A 22,290-nucleotide genomic window follows, 5' to 3' on the forward strand; every position below is an offset into this window, starting at 1 on the left:
TACAGAGTGCAATAGAAAGTGTTGGGCCTGCTCTATACTGTTTTTATGTGAGAGGGTTGGAATGATAATTCTGTTTTGCAGAGAATTTTTGAGATTTCAAATTTTGGTTTTGTTCCTATTTGTGGGAACCCCTCCCCCAAACTTCAGAACTCCTTGTGAAACAGAATTACTATTCTCAACCTAGCTCTGTTGGAAGCCTTGGCCTGGGGCAGTCTGCTCTCAGACTATCCTGGTGCTGGGAACCCAGGAAACTCTGGGAGCTAGAGGTGCCAGGGAGTTGCAAATTTGAGAGCTAGGACCCCCAGGGTCATAGAATTGGAAGGGACCTCAGGAGGTCATCTAGTCCAACCCTCTGCTCAAAGCAGGACCAATCCTCAGCTTTTTTCCCAGTTCCCAAAATGGCCCCCCAGGGACTGAACTCACAACCCTGGGTTTAGCAGGCCAATGCTCAAACCACTGAGCTATCCTTCCCCCCAAAGCTGGGAGCCTGGAAGCCTATGATCCCAGTCAGCCTGCTAGATTGGCTGCCAAGGAGCTGGATGGGTGTACTGGCAAGACACCAGGCAGGTTTCTAAGGACCCTGCCTGGCTTCTGGAGGAATTTCATCAAAATTGAACTGTCTCTAAAATATTTTCATGAATCAGAAAATTCGAATAAAAAATTGGTTAATTAAAGTTTATCTGACTAGCTGTAGTTGCAATCACTTTACTTTAGCGTAGAAGAGACGGCTGTGTGAGGTGCGTGATGGGATTGTCCCTTACTTACCAAGTTGTGGGGCTTTCTTGGCTGTAGGAGAATGATGGTCTTCGCTCAGTGGCCTTTGTCCTATTTGGCATCCTGGCTCAGTTGACAAAGAAAAAATGGAAGGCCTATTTCGCTGAGCAGGTTCGAAAGAGCTGGGTCATACTTCTGCTGCACCTGCAAGACCCAAGCCCGAGGTTTCAATGGTAAGACCAACAGTGACTTATTTACTAAGCCAAAGGAATCTTCCTCCCAGTGCCAGGGGAGCACTGCTATTCCTGCTTGTTGTGGAGGCCCAAATTCTCCCCTCAGTTCATTGCCCTCCTGCTGAGTCACTTCCAGCCAGGTTGGTCCATGGCTGCCTCACCAGAATCCAGGATAGGTCATGGGTCTGACCCCTACAGGTCTCTGTTCCTGTCTGACTCTTCACCCCAGGCCCCTGCCTCCCCAGAACAGAGGAGAGACCACAGCTGTGCCTGGTGAAGCAGCTTTCATCGGTATATCTGTTCCCAAAGACATTGATGCTACCTCCAGGTTTCAGTGGAAGCTCTCCCCTCTATTAGTCATTCCTGCATGTTTCTGCCAGTCACATCCAGATGAATCCTTTTTTGTCCTGGAATAGATGAGCAGTCACGCAGATGAGTTCCCTTTGATTGAACACAGCACTCGGTAGGGAACAAGTCAATGGTGTGACGCTCTTTTTCAGGAATGCAGAGCTACATTTCACCTCTGTTTCCCGTTTTTGGGACTGAAGAGACTCCAACATGCGATCAATAAGCACCTTGGTGGCAGAGCCGAGCTGAAGCCTGAAGAGCTCCAGGTGGACATTTGCAGACACCTTGTGAGTGAGCTGTTGAACTGTAGGAGATTATTGACTGGAGGGTGATGGGAAATGTAAATCTGCCCCAGATTCCCATTTTTTCCACTTCTACCCAGCCACCTGTTCTTTCTCTTATTTACCTGTGGTTCATAAAAGCATGTGCTGGTAGTCAAAGGGCACTTCTAGTCAGAGAGAGCTCATGTGTCCCTGATTTCCTCTAGGCCAAAGAAAATGCAGAACTGCTGGAGAACTTGTATAGCACCACCATCGCGTCCTTCAGTAGCAGCTGGGAAGGGATCCGGGCAGGTGCCGCCAACTTAGCTGGTGAGAGATGATGCCCAGTGTCCCTTTTGATATTCCCATTGAGGGAGACAGAAAAAATCCCACTGTGCAGCACTGAGCTGCCATTAATCTCTCTGTGCCTCAGCTTCCCACCCATAGATGGAGATGTTAATGTCCCTACCTCTCCAGGATGGTGGTCGGAGGAATTCATTAGTTGCTATAAAGTGCTTCGGGATTGTTGCAGGGAAGCACGGTGCAGTCATTTCGTAGTAGTGCCTGGGACACTGTCACGTAGGGCATGGTTACACTTTGAGCTGGGGGTATAATTCCCATCTTGATGAGACACACCCGCACTAGCCCTTTGTGCTAAAAATAGAGAGTAGCTGCGATGGCAGGAGCAGCAGGAGGTTTAACCACCCCAAGTATGATCCCATCCAAACCCCAAAGTCTATTCTCACAGTGGCTGCTCCTCCCACGGCTTGTGCTGCCTTAGCTACATTCTAATGCTAGCGCTGTCAGAGCTAGTGTGGGCCTGTCCCATTGAACTGGGTGTGATACCTCTAGCTCAAAGTGCAGACCTACCCAGTGCTGTTCAGTGCTCCTCACTGTGACTTCATCACTGGGAGGCAAGCAGCCCACCTCCCCATAGCGCCTGCTGTTTCACCTTCCTGGCCACAGCACCTTGTCAAGGAAGCATTAGGGTCCTCCTGTTTGGCCCTGTGGCCTCTTCTCCCTAGCACACCCATGTGAGACAGGCAGGCATTGGGGCTCACCTATCAGTCACCTTGTGAGATCCTGCTTAGAACTCGCTTATTCCTGGCCCCAGTCCTTTGCTCAGACCACTAGACCAAACACTATCTTAGTATGTCTCCAATAACTGACTGCAGTGGCAAGAGGAGCACAGACTGTTTCAAGCAAATGGGTTTTATGTAAACATTCTTTTTAAAAAATGTCTCTCTCATTCTCTTCAGTGTGGACTCTAAACTGCTCTAGCATCCTCTTGCCCACAGCTCACCCTTAGGCCCACAGTAGGAGACCCCAAAGACCTGTCTAGGGGCTGCCAATATCACTTTGCACTCAACAAGGGAAGGTTTTATTGTTATTGTTGTTATTTATTTGACATTGTGTATTTAGGCATCATCCTGGAACACACAGACACTCAGCGTATGAAATGGCTGGACCTGGAACATCTGCTGATGTGTAAGTGATAAATACAGCTGAAGTCCTGCTCATTAATGAGTTATAAAGGAATTTAGCTGACAAGCAGCAGTAACCGATACCACTGGTGCAAAGTGCATCAGCCACGCATCAAAGGACAAATTCACTCTTGCCCAGTAGAAAGTCAGCCTTAATTTCCCCTGAAGGAGGAAGCTGCAGAAGGTGTGATATGAGTCAGTGCATCTCCTGGTTGTCCTGGCAATGCCCCCTTCCCAGCCAGTGCTCTCCACACTTTGGGCTTTATTGGCTTTCTGTGGACTCCCCAAGTGAGAAGTAGCCACTTTCTGCTACCCCAAATTTCCCACCAGCAATTTTGCTTCCAGTAGGTGCCCTGTATCATGCGCAAACCAGCTTGGACCTGGCCTATGTTAAATTCCACGTTGAGTGAGCTCAGGCAGTGGCTCCTGAATAGAGCTGGAAAATAACTGAAAAGTGGAAGCTATTGAAACAATGGACTTCCTTCCATTTGCAGCGGAGTGGATGACTTTCTGGTAGAGTCAGGGTCTCCCCACAGTTGGGAGCATGGAAGGGACCCAATGAGGGACCCTAAAGCTTTGTTTGTATTGGAGAGCTGCTGTCGTGTGGTATTCAGAAGTAATAAGTCTCCAGCTATTTCAGGCACAGGTGACTATATGAAAAGTGAGGCCTATTCATCTCTCATGTATTTTCCACCCCAGTAGAAGGACTGAGCCCAGTTTCACATTTTTCCATGTGATCATTCTGCTCAGGTACTTCAAGGTTCTGTGATCACGCTTAGCTGTGATTTGACAGTCTGTTCACTAACGTGATGTCCTCTGTAATTTCAGCTCTCCGGGTCCTAGAGAAAGACCCAAGTCCCACTGTCCAGCTGGTGGCAACTGAGCTCATAAGTGACATCTGTCCTGGCCGAGCGCTTGGCGAATGAAGCAGAACGGAGACAAACAGAACAAGGCACTCCAGTGGTATAAGGGCCCTACCATCAATCAAATGTTAATCCCACCCCTTGACCCTGGCAGCAAGATGTGTCATGTGACCCCTCCAAGGACTCCTCCCACTGCCATCTACCGATCAGGGTGGGTTTCGCCCCAATAGGAATGCCCCGAGGGAAGACTTGACCAATCAAGGGGAGTTCCGGGGCAGGTGACCTGTCCTTTGTGTGACCCCTCTAAGAACTCCTCCCACTGCCATCTACCGATCAGGGTGGGTTTCAGCCACTGGGGATCACTCCAAGAGGAGATTTGACCAACTGGGGGGAATTCTGGGGTGGGGTGACCCATCCGGAAGTGCTTCATGTGACCCTTCTAGGAACTCCTCTCACCACCCTTTACCAGTTGCGATGGGTTTCAGCTGCAGAGGACTGCCCCAAGAGGAGAGTTGACCAAAACAAGGTAGGTTCTCGGAAGGGGTGAACCTCCCAGAAGAGGGTTGTGTGACCCCTCTAAGAACTCCTTCCAATGCCCTCTGCCAATCAGAGTGCAGCACATCACCTCATAAGTCCCAGCGCTGGGCAGAGGAGGCCATCTCTTACCAAGAAGATGTGTTTTATGAATTGTGGAAAGGCTGAGAGGAGACATGGACTCCTTTACCACTCCCCTGAGAACTTCAGACTTTGTTTTAGCCCCGAGGACCTTTGGGCTTGTATGGATAAAGCGCTATAGCAGTTACAGTTCCGAGGAGGGCCCTTTGACTCGACCATTGATAGATACCTCAGGACCCGACCCCGAACCCTCGTGAAGAACCCCGATGAGTGTGACGACCCCCCCCCCCCAAGTGGGAAGATGATCATGGCTTGGGGGAGTCACTGGTGGACAAGGTGAACGGGAAAGACGTTGCTCAGGTAAATGAATGATTAAGAAGCGATGGTCGATCATGGGGGTATAATGGGGTTAGGAATCAACTTGGCATTGCATAAATCTAAGAACAAGCAGAGGGTTGCTTACACTGTTTTTTGTCTGAAAATCTCTCAACAGCTCGACGATGCCTTTCAAGAGGCCTTTGAGAACTTACACATCGGTAGCCCTGTTGTGCATCAGCTGTTTTTGCTCCTGTCTGAGATGCGGATCTCAAGAGGAAAATCCGGAAAAGGACAAAATAGAAGAATGAACCAGCTCAGAGTCTTTCGTTGTAAGGGTCATGGCGTCCATTTTTACAGGTGGCTGTCAAAGGTTGTGTTAAACCAGGCAATTAATTAAACTTATTTAAATGTGTCCCTATGACTGTATCCCCTCCATACTTGCGTTAGTAAAAGACGGTACCAGGAACAGTCCTGTCTCCACAGACAGCTCTGTTAATGAAAATAGATTACATCCCCAGGGATGCTGGGAGCTTTGGTGGGGGAATCCTCTATTTGGCCAAAAGCACAGTAAAACTTTTAAATAGAAGACAGGTAACAGCTTAGCTTTCAGATCAGATGCTTACACTTTACACAAACTGGCTCAAATACATTTTAAAAGAAACAAGACCATTGTTTCAGATGTGGACGCGCAATGGCAGGAAGATCTGTAGATGTGCACCGGTTCTCCAAACACAACAGAGGCTTTAAGACGTATTATCTGACTTTATAAAGAGTGACAACTGGAGCTTTCACAGAACTATACGTACCAGTCCTGCTGATGTTAATCCTTCACATTCTCTGAAGATATGGAAAACAGTTTATAGAGATGGTTTTAAAATAAAACCAGTTGTTGCCCCTTTTAGAAAAGGCGACCACGTGAGACTATCTAAAGTCAAAGGAGCCTTTGAAAAAGGTTATGAACAGACGTTTACTGATGAGCTATTTATAGTGGATGAAGCCTTAACCAGGAGCCAGAGACCTGTATACTGATTAAAAGATTACGAGGGTGAGACAGTTACTGGATCTTTTTGCCCTGAAGAATTACAAAAAGTAAACCCCAAACAAGACAGGATTTACAGGATTGAAAAAGTTCTAGCGGATAAAGGAAAAGGGAGAAAAAAGCAGCTACTGGTGAAATGGTTTGAGGAGGCGATAAGTTTAACAGCTGGGTGGAAGCTTCTCAACTCTGTGACATTTAGACGTGAACAAAACAAACAAACAAAAAGATTCCTCCTGCAAAGACAGAGAGAAAAATGAGCGACAGCGGGTTCTACATTACGTTGCCCAGCAATGCCAGCTCTGCAGTTTTTCCTCAGAACACCAGCTTGAACTTTACAATATGGCTAATTAAGCCCTGGGATATCCAGAGAGCCTGGGAGGTGGGTTAGTGGAAATACAATACCCGCACAGCCGGAACACTATCAATGAAGACACCCCTTTTGAAATCACCTTTGCAGGTGTGGCATGGAGTTTATCCTACAACGAGGTTATTACTCGTCCATACCTGAATTATTGGATCATATGAACAGTACTGTGGTTCATCATCCCACACCGCCTGAGGTGGTCATGAACTACGACCCTGGGGGTAGAAAAGTTAGTCTTAAATCTGCCAATTTTACTTGTATGTTTTCTATCAGCGGGGAGCTAGCTAACATTCTAGGTTTGGGCCCGAAGCATAGAGTCCAAAAATTCCCCTTCTCAGCAGACATCACACGGCTTTTAATTTCTTGCGTCTGTTCACAGATATTGTAGAACATGAGTTTGTGGGGGACTTTTCTGTTCCCCTGTTACATTGTCTCTCTGTCCGAGGAAGAAACAATGAGTTTGTCACCATCACCTATGATAAACCTCATTACGTTCCTGTCAGAAAACACCACATCGATACCATTACCATTGAAATAAAGACAGATCAGAACAGACACGTCTTGTATTGATTTGACAAGGTGATCATCAAGGTGCACCTGTGTCCCCGGAGAGAGCGAGGTTTCTAAAAAGCAAAACATTTGGCGATCCTAAAAAATTACAGCGACCCCACCATCTACAGGAACTATTACAAAGCCCAGGTGGGATATGCCCTTCCTGGATGTACGAGGCTGGCGTAGGTGGAATATTCCATAACCAAGCCTCTGCAACCAGATTTCGAGGCAGAACACTGCGTGAGAGGATACATGAATCTGGTACAGACAGCTGGTAAACACGTGAAAGATCGTTCTCTGTTAATCAACCGTGAGGTTATACCTTGTTTGCCTTTGACCTGTCTCCCAACCAGGAATGCACCAATCACTGTTCCCTGTTTAAAACCGGGAACCTGAGAGCAGAAATACATTTTGGGATGGCTCTAACCATCACCGTCAATATGATCGTGTATGGGGTTTTTGACAACATCATAGTGATAAATCAGAGGAGAAATGTTCTGCTTGACTATATGTGAACATGGACACCGTGCAGCTCTCACGTGTCTCATCAATGACCCCTTACACAAAAAAGAATTCCCTTATGATTGGCTCCCTGGCAGCAAGTTGTCTCAGAAACCCTTAGGTTTGGTGGTCAACACGCATCCACATAACCAACCCGGTGAACATTGGCTCACCTTGTATCTGGTGAAGTGTAACCGTGGAGAGTTTTTTGACTCATACGGGCACCCCCCCCCCCCGAATAGCGTGTTGTTTCCTAAAAGCATTATGAAATTTTTAAACAAAAATGCCACAGATAATGTGTTTCACAATAGACAATTATAAGACCCCCACTCTGTCGCCTGCAGCTATCACTGCATGTTTTTCTTACATCATCGTAGCAAGGGTTTATCTTAAATTGTATTCTAACGACTTAGTGCTAAACGACCGGATGGTAATGAATTTTGTAAAAACTAAATTTAAATTCTTGGGCATATCTAGCCTTGCTTAAAACATGTTTTGGCAAGCCCAGACATGTGTATCTTGCAATGATTTTTATAGCTATGTTATCCAATACTCTCAGGCATAACAGACAATGTTTGTTTGGCATTATCAACACATTTTCCCATAGTTGCTAGGCCGCAAGAATTGCAGAAAGGGTGTTTCCACCTCAGATCCATTTTTAAAGCCATAGGGCAGGGTTTTAAACCCTTCTCCTAGGACCTTCTTGGTGGAAACAATTTTCTGTGTTTTTCTTAAGGGTTTTGTCTTTATTTGCCACTGATTTTTGTTCCTTATGATAGAGGGCTGCTGAACCTCTATCTTTTTGGAGGTGTTTTCTCACAGGCCCATGCAATAGTCCAGAACTAGATCTTTCAAACTGTCCAAGTTGATCTTTTCACAATTTGCTACGTTCAGGGTAATACCTTTTGACTTTCATGCAGGCCTTTCTTCCCGATAGCTTTTATCTGTATGTTTTCGGTCCTGCTGACACAAACTCGGTGATGTGTTGATCTGGCGGTGTCTTGCCTAAATAATTCCGCAGAGGAGGATTCCAGTCACCCTCCCTTTTCACACATATCACCAAGTCAGTGTCATGGTACAGGCACTGCTTTTGAAATCTGTCTAGCAGTTTGTATAGTTCTATGCGGGCATAAGCAGTGGTGAAACAGGCTATGAAAACACTGGTATTTCCAGAGACAGAGTACTGGTCTTTTGGGTCCTTTCAAGACACTCATGCTGTTTCATCGTCGATAAACTTGCAGGATGGAACCTTATAGTTGGGGAAAAACAGGTACTGAGAGAGTTCGTCAGGGTCTCTCACACTGCTGGTATTGGGTAGGTTTGTGGAGCAGATGATATTATTATTATTATTATTTATTATAAATCACATGAAACTGTCTTGTAAACTTAAAAATAGAAAAATACCCTAATGAATATTTTATTTAAAAAGTCATAGCTTTAAAACAAAATAATCCATTTCAGTCTGTATAACGAACAGGAGTTTTGAGTTTGTTTCTACCATTTAAAACAACAAACCCACAAACTTTTTTTTAAATACACCTCATTTTGCAAAATAAAAACCAAACGGCTTTTAAAATCAACTTTTAAAATCCAGGTTAAAACACATTTTGCACACTAAAAAACCAACACCCTCTTAGTTTGAAACACACCATTACCATCAGTTTGCAGCCATATACTTAAAAAAAATCCCACCTATGTTTTACAGAGAGAGAGAGTTTAAAATACAGTTTGCAACAAAATAGTTTTCAATAATCCCACACGCATTTAATAGCCAATTGCAGAAAGTTACCTTCTACTACAGGATAAAGTGTTGCAGGAACATGCTTGTTCTGTCCCCCTCAATGTGTGTTTGGGCCTTTGAATTAAAGAACAAGCAAAAACTGTTAGTTAGTATTAGTCCCAAATCCCTATACAACCTGTGTAGTACCTGACGTTATTAAGCAAAACTACAGTTACAATGGTTTTTACCTTGGCCTGGTGATGAAATGCAATTTAAAGTTACTAGTTCCATGCTAAACAGATCACACTGCAATAAACATAGTCACCATTATTTACTAAGACAGCACGGCCAACGAGTGATATTATACAATATATATTTTCAGAGTTGAAAACAGGGAGCATACCTCCTCTTGCAGCCCAGCAGCCATTCAAGAGATTCTGTTGAAAAAAACAACCTCAGGTATTTTGGAGACGTTCATACCATCCTAACCCTTTGTTTCAAAAGGGACTTCAAAATAGTAGCGAGCAGGTTGATTTGATGGCTACAGCTCTGAAATACTAGAGACTTAAGGACTTTAGGCCCCTTCCTAACATTCCATTTTGGGAGCTGGGGTGGGGGAATTAAGCTGGCTGCACAACTCAGCTGCTTTTGGCTACATTTTTTCTTTTAGTTAAAATCCATTTTTCTGCAGGGCCTTCTTACAGTACAGTATTAAACAGTAAATCCCCAATCCTTAATGTAACTGTCCCCCCCTCAGTCCCAAGTGGGGACCTTTTGCAGATATCAGTACATCTCTTTGGGGCTTGTTTTTTAAAACATTTCTTTCATGCATATTATTTGGGGTGGGGGTTGAAATAAAATGGTTGTATCACAACCATAATAAGCCCTCCAGAGCTTTTAAATGTTTGATTGTCTTTAGAGCAAATGCTTCTTCTAAAGCATGTTGAAGGTTTGTGACCCCTTGAAACATTTCAGTTTTGGTTTAGACCCTTGGGGGGGGGGGGCTTTGGTTTGTTTGTTGTAAATATATTAATTTAAACTTTTAATGGCTTTGAATTGACCCATAGCATCCAACCAACTCCCGAGTCATATTTAAACTGTCCAATAGCATCTGCAAATTCCTGAAGTTTTATTTCATTTCATATTAATCAAAACTCACCCACCCACCTCCCTTACCATGGGTGCACACCAATCAAATTTATCCCTATGGCAACAACGATAAGTAGTCACAGTTAGCTTCGCTATTCAGTGGGGGTGTGGTTAAAACCATTCAGGTCAACAGGATTAGTCAACTCTATTGTACTCAAACACATGTCTGAACCATCCCTGTTTGTTTTACTGTTGTAAGCAGAGTCAGGATGAGATCTACCCTGACATTTGGTGGTGAGTTGTGGAAAAGAACGTCAGGGGTTGATCTCGTTTGCGCAGGCACACCCACCCCGCCTAGCATGAGCCCACAGTAGCCCAAATGATCACTTTGGCTGCTGTGGGAACCCCAGTTTCTCTGTTACTGAGGCAGAAAGAATAAAGTGTTGTTATCCTGATTATGTGAATCAAGGACAGTGGACCTGTACTTGGCCTTTTATGGCAGAGGGACTCGCCATCAACTAAGTAGCACTCGCTAGGCAGGGGACGTGGGTTCCAAAACTCAGCAAATTGAGAAAGGCTGGGGAGAGGTATTTGTACCTGGTGAGCCCCAGACACTAATTCTATCTCTTCTTCCTGTCTCCACTGTGAAATGTTAGTGCTAATTTTGATTCCATGCAGAGTCTGATTACAGACTGCAGAGCTGAATTCACTTTGGGCTAATGGTGAACCAGCACTGAGTCCTCCCTACTACTTAACACAGTAAGTGGTGATTTTGGCTTGTAGTAGGGGAGCCTCAGTGCCCCACTGGCTGAGGGCTTGAGCCAGTTTTGCATTGTGTTATTGGAATGGAGTTCCTAGCAACTGAACGCAGCTCTTGTTGCTGCCAACTCTGATGGGCAGAATGGTTACACTATAAACACATTTTTAGGATTTTCTCCTCCCAAAACATACATTTCAGCTTTTTGCTGTAAATGGGTCTTTTTTACACAAAACCACAAAAGTTAGATTCTCACAAACCATTTTTTTTATTTAAAAGACATACAGCTCCTTGAAAACAAACCAAGAGGCTCCATTAAAACTTTTAGCTCACTTAAGGGCCAGAGACCTTCTAACAGAAATGCAGATAGTCACAAAGCCCTTTTCAATAGATGTTTTTTAAATTTACATATTTAAATTGACAAATTTACATATAAAGTTGAAGTCTAAATCACACAGTCATGGTGCCGTTGGGCTGGGGCATCTATGACATAGCCCTCACAATCTTCAAAAAGCTTTTCCCTAAGACAGTTATTAAGAACAGCATAAATAGCAATGCATACAATAGTCCACATAAATTTTTACACTCACAATGTGGCACTGGCTCAGCGAGTTCCATGCCAAACCTTCTCTTAAAGTCCTTATAACCTTCATCCTCGAAGTCCTCTTCAACAATTTTTAGCGGCGTTCAGCAAAAACAAGGCGGGCCAGTTCATCTTTGCTGCTTGATGCAACGTTGTCCAGGGCCTCCGGGTCCTCTAGAAAGGCATCATCGAGCTGTCTCAGACAAGAAACAAGTGTAAGTTCTCACTGCTTGTTTTTTACATTTACACAACCCCAGGTTCCTAACCTCATTACACCTCATCATCAACTGTCGCTTCTTAATCATTCATTTACCTGAGCGATGTCTTTTCCATTCAGCTTGTCCGCCGGTAACTCCCCCAAGCAATGATCGCCTTCCTCCTCCAGGATGGTGGACAACGAGAGGCCACCATGCTCATTGGTGTGTCTCGTGAATGGTTGGGCTTTGGGTTCAGGTTCTGGCGTATCCATCAATGGCTGGGCCAAAGGAATCCCCTTGGCTGTTCCCTCATCCTCTTTGGAACTGTTGCTGCTGTAGCACTTTCTCCACACAAGTCCAAAGGTTCGCGGGGCTAAAACAAAGTCTGAAGTTCTCAGGGGGGTGGTAAAGGAGTCCACGTTTCCTCTCAGCCTTTCCACAATTTCTGAAACATGTCGTCTTGGTAAGAGATAGCCTCCTCTGTCCAGCTCTGGGACTTGTGCGGTGATGGTGCGGCACTCTGATTGGCAGAGGGCATTGGGAGGAGTTCTTAGAGGGGTCACACAACCCTCTTCTGGGTGGTCACCCCATCCCAGAACCTGCCCTGTTTTGGTCAAATCTCCTTTCAGGGCAGTCCTCTGCAGCCGAAACCCATCGCGACTGGTAGAGGGTGGTGGGACGAGTTCCTAGAGGGGTCACACGAACCACTTCTGGATGGTCACCCAGCCCCAGAATTCCCCCCAATTGGTCTAATCTCCTCTCAGGGTGCTCTCTAGTGGCTGAAGCCCCTCCTGATTGGTAGAGGGCAGTGGGAGAAGTTCTTAGAGGGGTCACACAAACCCCGGAACTCCCTCTGGTTGGTTAAATCTTCTCTCGGGGCATTCCTATCGGGGCAAAATCTATCCTGATTGGTATAGTGGAAGGAGTTCTTAGAGGGGTCACATGACACACCTTGCTTCCGGTCATGTGTCCGCCTTGACACCCAGAAGTAATACCCCCATGCGGTGAAGCTTCTGATGACCAGTGGGCAGGGCTTATTGGGTCAAGAGGTGGGGTTAAGTTTTGATTGACAGTAGGGCCCTTATACTCCTCGCTCCCGCTACCCAAAATTGGAAGAAGACAGAGACAACTATAATCCTGGGCAGTATTCGCCGTTGTCCTACTGCTCAGATGCTGTAAGTGAGAGAAGGATCAGGCCCTGTAAAGTAGCCTGGGTTGATTTTTATTACTCAAAGCGTTTTTATTACACATCAGGACATCTAGTCATTCTGATGGACATGCAGCCTCTGGACAAGCTCATTGATAAGCATGTACATTATACTGCTTGCTCAGGGGTCATTGCTATAGTAACAGCCAAGTACTGGCCCAGATCCTCAAATACACCTGAGCTCTAGACTCTGGGCTGTTCTAAATTACGCTGTCTTGTAACAGCCATTGCTACACTGGAGATAGCTGTAGACAACGCACACTGTGTGTGCCAGCTTCTGTTCCCAGCTCACACACCATATACTTGGGTAGGAAGCTAGGAGTTGGTGACATACAGCCAGCTACACTGGCTGTGAACTCTCTGTGCTGGTTCTCTGGGTGTTAGGGATTTGCACATGCTGGGGAATTCCTAGCTGCCTCTTAGGGCAGCTTTATGGCTACTTTGCCCTGCTCCACTGCAACATAGGGCAGCAAAAGGGTGACTTTACAACTAACCCCACCCCTATTGATGCACCTACCCGTGGTTGTTAGGAGTCTGAGTTCAGGTATCCGGGTTTGGAAAACCCACTCCCCTGGCATAAAGTTGTCTAATGGCAACCAAAGGCCAAATATGCCTTTAAACATCAGTCCCCTTGTTTTTCAAATATCTATTTGAAACACCACAAAGCTGATAGAGATTTAAGTGCCCTAATCAGCACCTCTGCAGGTGGCTATAATGGGTATTTAGGCTTCTACCTGCAGATTTTAGTGCTTAACTTTAGCCACCCAAGGCCTTTGTATTTGTCTTGCCCAAGCCTATGAGTTGCCGAGTGTTCTCAAACTCCCACTGATGTTATTGGGAGATAAGGATGCTCTGCCCTTCAGAGAAGGCGCTCAGCAGATATAACTCATCCTCCAAAGTTAGCTACTATGATCCTTCACCTCATATCAAAAGGTCACTGAATGGTCAGGTTTCTAGTCTCCATCACCACCTCATTCTCCAGTTTACTGTCCCCTTGGGTGCAGGGCTTGTGAGGGTTCACCAGGCAGCAGTTTGCAGAGGAGGGCGAAAGGCAGAGGGAGTCTGGGATGTTATTGCTTATAGTTCTCAATGGGGAGACAATGTTCCTGTAACAGTTGAATATTGGAAGGAAACCAATAGAGAGCCCTGTTGAATTGACACATTCCACTAATTCTAAAGCGACTCTATTAAGTAAGATGGGTTCCCCTAATCTTGTAGTATTTCCTGTTTTGGTGATTGTTTTCTATACCGTATCCAGCAGCTTATTCCCAGTCCATGTTCTCCTATTGTTATTCCCTAGTATTCTGCACTCTGTTTATGTGTATTAAGGGGCACTGGACAAATACTGATGACTCTTCACATTTCTTTTTCAGGTGCTGGCCATGTATCTCACAAACAAGATCATATGTAAATAACCCAGCTCTGGATTTTGTATATACTGTGTACATATTTCCTATTAAACTGTTTGAAGTATCTGTTTCAATTGCTCAGAGGCCTGATTTCGTCTTTCAGAGAATTGGGGCTTCCTCAATGTCCTCTGTAACCATGATGTGGGGGCTTCCTCCTTTGCCCTTTCTCCGTGGAGCTGGACGAAGACCTCAGCTCAGCGCCTCTCTAGGGTGTCTAACCACTCTTCCGCAGTCCCCACAAATCTAAATCTAATCCCTGTAGTTAGTGGCCTGGGGTTTGGTTCTTAATCATATTCTCATCTTTGTTTTTCTGGGAGTTCAGTGTTGCTGATGAATTCTGGGTTGTAAGTGGGATGGACTGTGTTCTGGTGAGTTATCCTCCCTCCTGTCTAGCCTATTTGTGGGTCAGAAGGCTATCTGTGAACAGCGTCTGTTTACTTACAGACTTAGGCTCGGTGCCTGTAATAGTGTGTGAGGGAAGGCATCTCTGCTTTTCTACGCCAAGTCCCTGTTTGTGAACTGCAAGACTTTATCGGAGAGGAACCATTGGATTCCCTAGCTTCCCCCACTGCACTACAAGGGAACGACTGTCATTGGGTATCTCTGACAGGGTATGTCCTGCTGTGCTCACTGGTCTTGTGGCTTCTTAAGGGCCAGCTCCTTTTGTTAATAATTCACATTGGACTAGAGCTGGGTGAAGGCTGATGGGGCATTCACTGAGGGGCTCACCAGTTAAACTCCACAGTTCAGAGAGTCCTAGAAATGTAGGGCTGGGAGGGTCCTAGAAATATCATCCCAGCCAGCACTATACTTAGACCGTCCCTGACAGCTCTTTGTCCAATGGGTTCTTAAAAACCTCCAATCATGGGGATTCCACAACCTCCCTTTGAAGCCTATTCCAGAACTTAACTATCTTTATAGTGAGAAAGTTTTTCCGAATATCTAACTTAAATCTCCCTTGCTGCAGATTAAGCTGATACCTACTTCTCCTACGTCCAGTGCACATGGAGAACAGTTGAGCGGGGTCCTTTTTATAACAGTCCTTAACATATTTGAACATGGTTTGAACATATTTGAGGGTTGGCTAAGATAAAGAGGCCCCTGGAGGAGAGAAAGCAGGTTACAGGGGTATGTGTGCAGCTTTCTTGGGGTGCCCAGGCTCTGAGTCACTTTGTTACCCATCCGGCGAGAGGAAGATTTTCTCAGGGAGCTGATATCTAGTTGAGCATAACACCACCGGTCTGTTAGCCAGCCTACCAATCTCCACAGGGCTCTGCCAGCCCTTGCTCCGCTTTGCACGGTAACAGTAATGGCACTGCAGCCCCCAAGCCCCTCTGAAAGTGTCCCCCAGTAGCATCAGATTACTGTCACAGGACACTCACAGAAATTACCGGGGAATAGAATCTAAACAGCTTGATTGGTACAGCTCAGGATCAGATCTTTATAACCTCACAGCACTGAGACATATGTATAGTGGAATAATCCTAAATTCGTTACCAAAGATTAAGATTTAAGAGGTAGTGAGTCAAGATCATGGAAACAGAACTGGTTACATATAAAATGAAAATCACAACATGCTTCTTAGAGTCTAAAATCAATTATTACGGCAGTTTTTCACCTAAAGCAATCTCCCAGCAGCATTAACCAACATGCCTGGGATCCAACGTTCCTGAGGAAAGAAAAGGGCTTTTTGCAGGCTGTTCCCAGATGTGCCCGTTACTTTGGGGGTAGGTTCATTTATCAGGGTTATTCTTCTGGGGGAGGGGCTTCTGTAATTCTATTAACGTGCTGTGAAAGTCACTTGTGTGTTCACATGGAGCTCTGCTCCTTCCTTCTGCAAGTCCCCTCCCAATGGTGCTCTCCTGCAGGACCTCGATTCCCCAGGGCTGGGTTCTTCCAGCCTTAGAACTGGATGAACATGTGCACACACACACTAGCAGAGCAAGTCTGAGAGGACCAGGTCAATCAGCACTCTCCAGCTGATCCCCTCATGTGCTCCTGGTCTCAATAGGCTGGATTGAGCTCCACTTTCAGCTGCTCCCTCCCCACCCATGTTCCCCAAGTTTAACACATCCCTATCACACATTCACATTACAATTGTACTGGTAGTAACCCACTTGATGAGCAAACCCCACAGTATATTTTGGGGCACTACAGGGATCTTTAGCTTAGGTACAAGAAGCGTCGCTGCAGAGTAAATGGGGGAAGCTAAAATACAAAAGAGTAAAATTCAGAGAGAGAGAGAAAAGCAACCAGCTGAACCATAAAAGTCATTGATTGAATCATAGTGATAACCACACCAGGAGGGCTAAACAAACACAACAGTTACATTTTAAAGGTTAATACCTGAGGTAGGAAAGAAAACAGAGAGCGAGATGGATCTCACCCACTCCATGAGGCTTGAACTGGTCGGGGTTCCCAGGTGATGGTGGTAGCTCAGGGTCCTGAGTGCTGGAGACAGGCAGAGCCCCCAGCACGATCAGTCAGTAGATGAAATCCTGGTGGAACTGATGCAGAGTTTGGGTCTATACATCAGAACCCTTACCTGGGCATAGGTAGCGGGTTTTGTAGAGAAAATACAATGGTTCAAGGAGAACACTAGATTTGTTTATGGGTAAACTGATGGCTCAAGGGTTTTCTTCTTTGCCTTTGTTCCTGTCTTTCCTGAACAGCACATACCCTTCAATCCCTGGACTCCAGCCATGCCTATTCCACCAGGTTTCTGTTATCCCTGCAGTGTCTGGTTTCACTTCCTGCAGCAGCAGCTCTAGTTCCTCCATTTTGTTGCCCAGCCTCCTTGCCTTGGTGTACAGGCATCTTAATTGCTGCTGCTTGGCTTCACCCACATTCCTCGCCCAGCTGGGTACAGTCATTCTGCTTCAAGCATCACCTTCCTGAATGGAGGGAGGGGAGAATCCCTCCGCTCCCCAAGCCAGACCTGGGCTCGCTGGTGCCTGTGGCTCTGAGACAACCGGAAACACTCCAGTGGACGGGCAGGCTGGGCTGGGGGAGGGGAGAGCCTGGAGGCTGATCTCTCCCCGGCCAAGGCTGAGACCCAGAAAGACCCCATCCATGGGGGGCAGGGGGCTGGTGCAACATCCCAGACCAGTTCTCAGCTCCCTGCCCCCTCGGGTAAGACCTCTGCCTGTGTAGCCTCAGACTCTGCTCAGCCCTCTCAGTTGCACCCTCCATGCCCCCCGCGCAGGACCCACCTTGGCACAGGGTCGTGTTCCCATTGGAGGGGACATAGCCGGCCCGGCACTCACACCAGTAGCTCCCATTGGTGTTGATACACATGATCTTGGGGCTGCAGATATCTGGGGTCTTGCGGCACTCGTCAATGTCTGGGAAGGGATAGCGGGGTGGGAGGGGTCACACACAGCAGGGCAGGGGGCTCACTGGGGGCGAATGACCACAGAGACACCCCCAACCCATTGCAGGGGCCGTGGTCTGTCGGTCTGTCTGCTCCATCTAACCCCACCCCCATTCTATTCTCCTTTCTTCCCTGCTATGTGCAGTGCCCCAATCCCTGCAGCAAAACCCCTCCCACCCCATCCCAGACTGGGGACCAAATCTTATCCAGACCAGGACCCTGCGATCCCCTCCCTGCACCAGCCCTGACAGAGCAGGGTTAAGGGGGGGCCGATCAGCCAGTTAAGCTGCAAAGGGGAAGTGACTCAGGCTGCGTGCAGGGCGCTGGCTAGAAGGAAGCTCGCCTGGGAGGGGACAGGTGGGGCTTCTCTACAGCCCGAGGGCTGGGCCCAGTGGTGGGGGCCTGAGGCGAGGGGGGCTAGGAAGCCCCGAGGGGGGGCTGGGAGCCCCGGAGGAAGGGTTTCGCTATTAGGCATAGGACGGAGGGGTCTGGCTTTGAAAGGCTCCCCCAGAATGGGGATCACAGCGTGACCTGGCCAGACAGCCGAGACACGGGGCAGCCACGACTGCGGGAGCTGCAATGGTGGAAGAGAAGAAAGGGGGCGCTGAACTGGAGCTAGTCGCCAGAAGGAGGCGCCATGCTCAGTGTTACAGACCCCAGCCCCATGGGTCCCCTTCCCATTCGGGATACACCCAGCCCTGCCCCTCCCCTGGAGCACTAGGAGAAGGGTGCAGAGGAGGTGGGCTGTGCCCAGGGAAGTGCAGGGGAATTGGGTGCTGTCCCTTTAATCTAGTTTGTTTGCCCTCTGGTGGCTCTCACGGGGGGTCTGTGGCAGAAGCCCCCAGACCCCCGACTTGCGGCCAGTGCACCCACCTGTACTGACCTGGGCAACGGGAGTCCCAGGACCCAGGTGACTGATGTCCTGAGTATTCAGCAGTCAAAGGCTGGATTCACAGCTACACGGAGACCCTGCCGGGCCACTCTGGCAGTGTAATGGTCTCTGACAATCCCCACATCCTGTGCAGGGGCCTCCCCAGCCAGCCTGGAGCCGGTGTAAGGGCCCTTCATCCACCCTGCCGCCAGCCTGTTGTAGGGGGTGGTTCGGGGCATGGCCGTAGTACCCTGTGCTGGGGCTGTTCTCAGCACCCTGGGGCCAATCAGGGCAGATTGGGGGCCTGTCTAGAGCATCAGGCACTGGGGTTATTCTCTGCTCCCCAGAGCCCATGGGGGCAGAGCGCACTGTGCTGTGTCTATGGACCATATATAAGGCTCCTTCCCAGGCTCAGGGGGGCCCTAGCAGCCCGGATGCTGTGTGCTGGGGACAGCGAGGGCCCCACCCATCTCCCTGGTGCTTCTCTGCAAACCTAGGGGTTTATTCCCAATCCAAACACCAAGCCAGGGCTCCTGCCCCACGCTCTAGGGCAGCAGTTGAGGGTCACGGCTGATCACAGCCCCGGTGAGTGGATCGGGGGCCTTTGCTGCAGCTGGCAGCAGCCTCTGGTGCAGCACCAGGCCTGGAATGAGCCCAGGGGTGTGGGGGACTGAGCAGGGCGTAGTGGCAGCAAGGGGAGAGCTCACCCTGGCAGCTGTTCTCACTCGGGTGTGGGAACTTGGCTTTCCCAGACCTGGACTCGTATCCATCGATGCAGCTGCAGGAGTAATTCCCAGTCACATTGGTGCAGTTGGTGTTGGGTCCGCAGTTTACTCCACTGAGCCCCAGACACTCGTCAATATCTGCTTCCCAGTCTTTATTCAGGTCATGTACATTGGCCAAACTGGACAGTCTCTACGCAAAAGACTAAATGGACACAAATCTGACATCAGGAATTATAAGAGTCAAAAACCAATAGGAGAACACTTCAGTCTCCCTGGTCACTCAATAACAGTCCTAAAAGTGGCAATTCTTCAACCAAAAAACTTCAAAAACAGACTCCAACGTGAATCTGCAAAACTAGAATTAATATGCAAACTGGACACCATCAAATTAGGCCTGAATAAAGACTGGGAATGGTTGGGTCATTACAAAACCCAATTTCCCCCATACTAATTTGCCCCTACTGTTACTCACACCTTCTTGTCAATTGTTTGAAAGGGGCCACTCTCATTACCACTACAAAAGTGATTTTTCCTCCCTTGGTATCCTATTGTTAATTGAATTGACTGGCCTCCCACTTGGTAAGGCAACTCCCAGCTTTTCATACGTTGTGTATTTATACCTGCTACTGTATTTTCCACTCCATGCATTTGGTGAAATGGGTTCTAGCCCACGAAAGCTTATGCCCAAATCAATTTGTTAGTCTCTAAGCTGCCACAAGGACTCCTCATTATTTTTTGCTGATACAGACTAACACGGCTGCCACTCTGAAACCTTTCCGGTTCTGAAGATCCTGGGTTTCCTTTCTGTTGGTAAACCGTATGGTCAACTGCTTGACCACACTTTGGTTCGTTATGCAGTATGCCCAAGAGACCAAATAACCAATATCGGTCTGGTTTATTGCTAATACTCAGTAACAGCATATTAACAAAGGTTCAATACAACTCCAATTTTCAGGAATATCTCCTGCAGCAGTGCTGAATTCACCTTACAAAGAAGGCTTGTGTCCAGAGTCACACCCCTAAAGCTGTCCTTTTATACCCAACCTGTTTACAAGGAAAGAGGTACTGTATGCAGCCTGTGAGGCTATTCTTAACCAATCATCTTTCTACCTTGTTTTTCCTGGTACCACACGGTACCCCTTAGCTCTTTGTTCTGGACTCAGGAATTCAAGGTACCAAGAGCGTGATGCACCTCCTAGGCTTGTCCCATATATATTGTCCTTATCTTTGGGACATTCCATGAGAGTAACTCCCTGCCTGTTTCTACAGTAGAACACCCCATATGTGCTGATCCTGAAAGTTTTCCTGGCTAATGCAAGGTGTTATGGGATACTTAGCACAGGTGAACAAGATTATAGGAAGATACAGGCTACCATTCCAGGCCATGTAACTGCTAGAGGTGTATATACAAGGGATGTTATATGTGTTGTTAGAGAGCTTATTCCTTCACTCTCCCACTTCCCTGGTCCTTCTCGCATGAACAGAGAGCAACAATACCCGAAGTCCGAAGGTGCAAACAATTCTGTGTTTATTGGGGTGAACTTCCAGCAAGCTTAAATTCAAGTTCATTTTCCTTATTTTCGAATCCAAACTTAGTTCCTGTTTGCCTTTAATTTATATAGTAATATTCACAGAATCAGAGAGAGACCTTGCAAATAAACATACAAAACAATACAGAAGCGAGGATTTCACAACTACATCTATACAGACATAAGGATTCTCCAGCTGTCTATTAATAAGTAAGTTCTTACCAGACAGAAAACTATCAAACTAAATTTCCGTTCATATCTTCTCGGCTCTTCCCTTTCTCTGGCGGTAATAAACCGGATCACCTCCTAACAGCCCCCGGTTGCCTTATTTCAATATGACTAAACAGGGCCTCAGACTGTCCCAGTGAGAGAAGGCCCTTATATAGATAGACAATGATTTTAATTCTTTCTTTTATACCTCTGTAAGTAGCTAAGGGATAAGAATACACCTGCATTCTTAAAGTATAGGCCTTTGCAGACAGGCTTGAATATCTATATCGTAACGTGTTAAGCACATACTATCCATATTAATATATGTAATTTGAATCATACCTATTGATCATGCAATATATTAGCCCAGCATATATAGGTGCACACTTCAGAAATAGATTTAACCAGACTGATCCATAGTTATTCCCTGGGACTCAGTAGCTGTGAAAGTGGTGAAAAGCCATCTGGGACCCCTCCACGCTCTGGTCTGATAGCGAGCCCATCTCAGCCAGTCCCAGGAATCTGGCCCAGTAAATCTAAGGGTGTTTCAGAGAATCTGCCTTGAGTCTCAGTTAGTGCAACGTGAGCATTGGAGGGAGCAGAGGAAATTGCACATTACACCAATGTAGCATATGCCTAGGTGTAAACTCTAGCTCGAGGAGACATACCCAGCTGGCATCTGACCCAGCTGGCATGCCAAAAATTGATGTGTGGCTGCGGTTGACCAAGTAACCTGCCCGACTACGATCCCGTCCAAAACCACAGGTATGGACTCAGGGCAGCCAGTCCCTCCTGCCTCCACGGTGACACACATATTTCTAGCAAGATGAGAGCTAGCGCAATTATGTCGTCTCAAGCTGGAACATTCACCTTCCAGCCCGGTGCAGACAGACCCGTAGGCCCGCCGGACTCTCCTAGCCCCACCCAAGTTCAGCCCACGGACTTTGTTCCACTCACCCAGTGGATACACATCACCTCACTGGCTCAGATGCTATCAGGGCAGTAGGTCAAATTCTGAGGATTTTGAGCTTTGCAGCCTCCTAATCTTCGATAATTTAGACAGGAAGCCAAGTTGACTCATGTCCTGTTACATTATATCGTATCAACCAACAGTACTACACACAGGAAAGCACCGTCTTCTCAGCATGCCCTGCTCTCCTCCCTTCTGACCTACCACTCCTCCCAGCCCCAAAAGCATTTACCTTGCTGAGTACCTGATACCCTATGGGGGAAAATGACCACAGTGCAGAGGGCCTAGCACCACTTCACAGAATCACTGAAATGTGGACTTGAAGGGACCTCAGAAGGTCAAACAATCATCACCGTGTG

At 47.1% G+C, this 22,290-nt stretch overlaps 1 long non-coding RNA gene across 5 annotated transcripts; it reads left to right on the forward strand.

The window, feature by feature from the left end:
• The first annotated feature begins 1,346 nt into the window (after positions 1-1,346).
• Positions 1,347-14,278, forward strand: LOC120380272. Of its 5 annotated transcripts, none has more exons than XR_005587679.1 (5): positions 1,349-1,582; positions 1,783-1,885; positions 2,978-3,043; positions 3,868-4,113; positions 14,218-14,266. It is a non-coding gene; the product is annotated as an uncharacterized LOC120380272 (long non-coding RNA). The 5 variants fall into 5 exon arrangements; XR_005587680.1 differs by having other exon boundaries at positions 1,352-1,582; positions 3,868-4,002; positions 14,218-14,278; XR_005587682.1 differs by lacking the exon at positions 14,218-14,266 and adding an exon at positions 5,011-5,377 and having other exon boundaries at positions 1,352-1,582; positions 3,868-4,002.
• Positions 14,279-22,290: the final 8,012 nt, after the last annotated feature.

Source organism: Mauremys reevesii, linkage group 13 (assembly GCF_016161935.1).
Source record: "Mauremys reevesii isolate NIE-2019 linkage group 13, ASM1616193v1, whole genome shotgun sequence".
NCBI lineage: Eukaryota > Metazoa > Chordata > Testudines > Geoemydidae > Mauremys > Mauremys reevesii.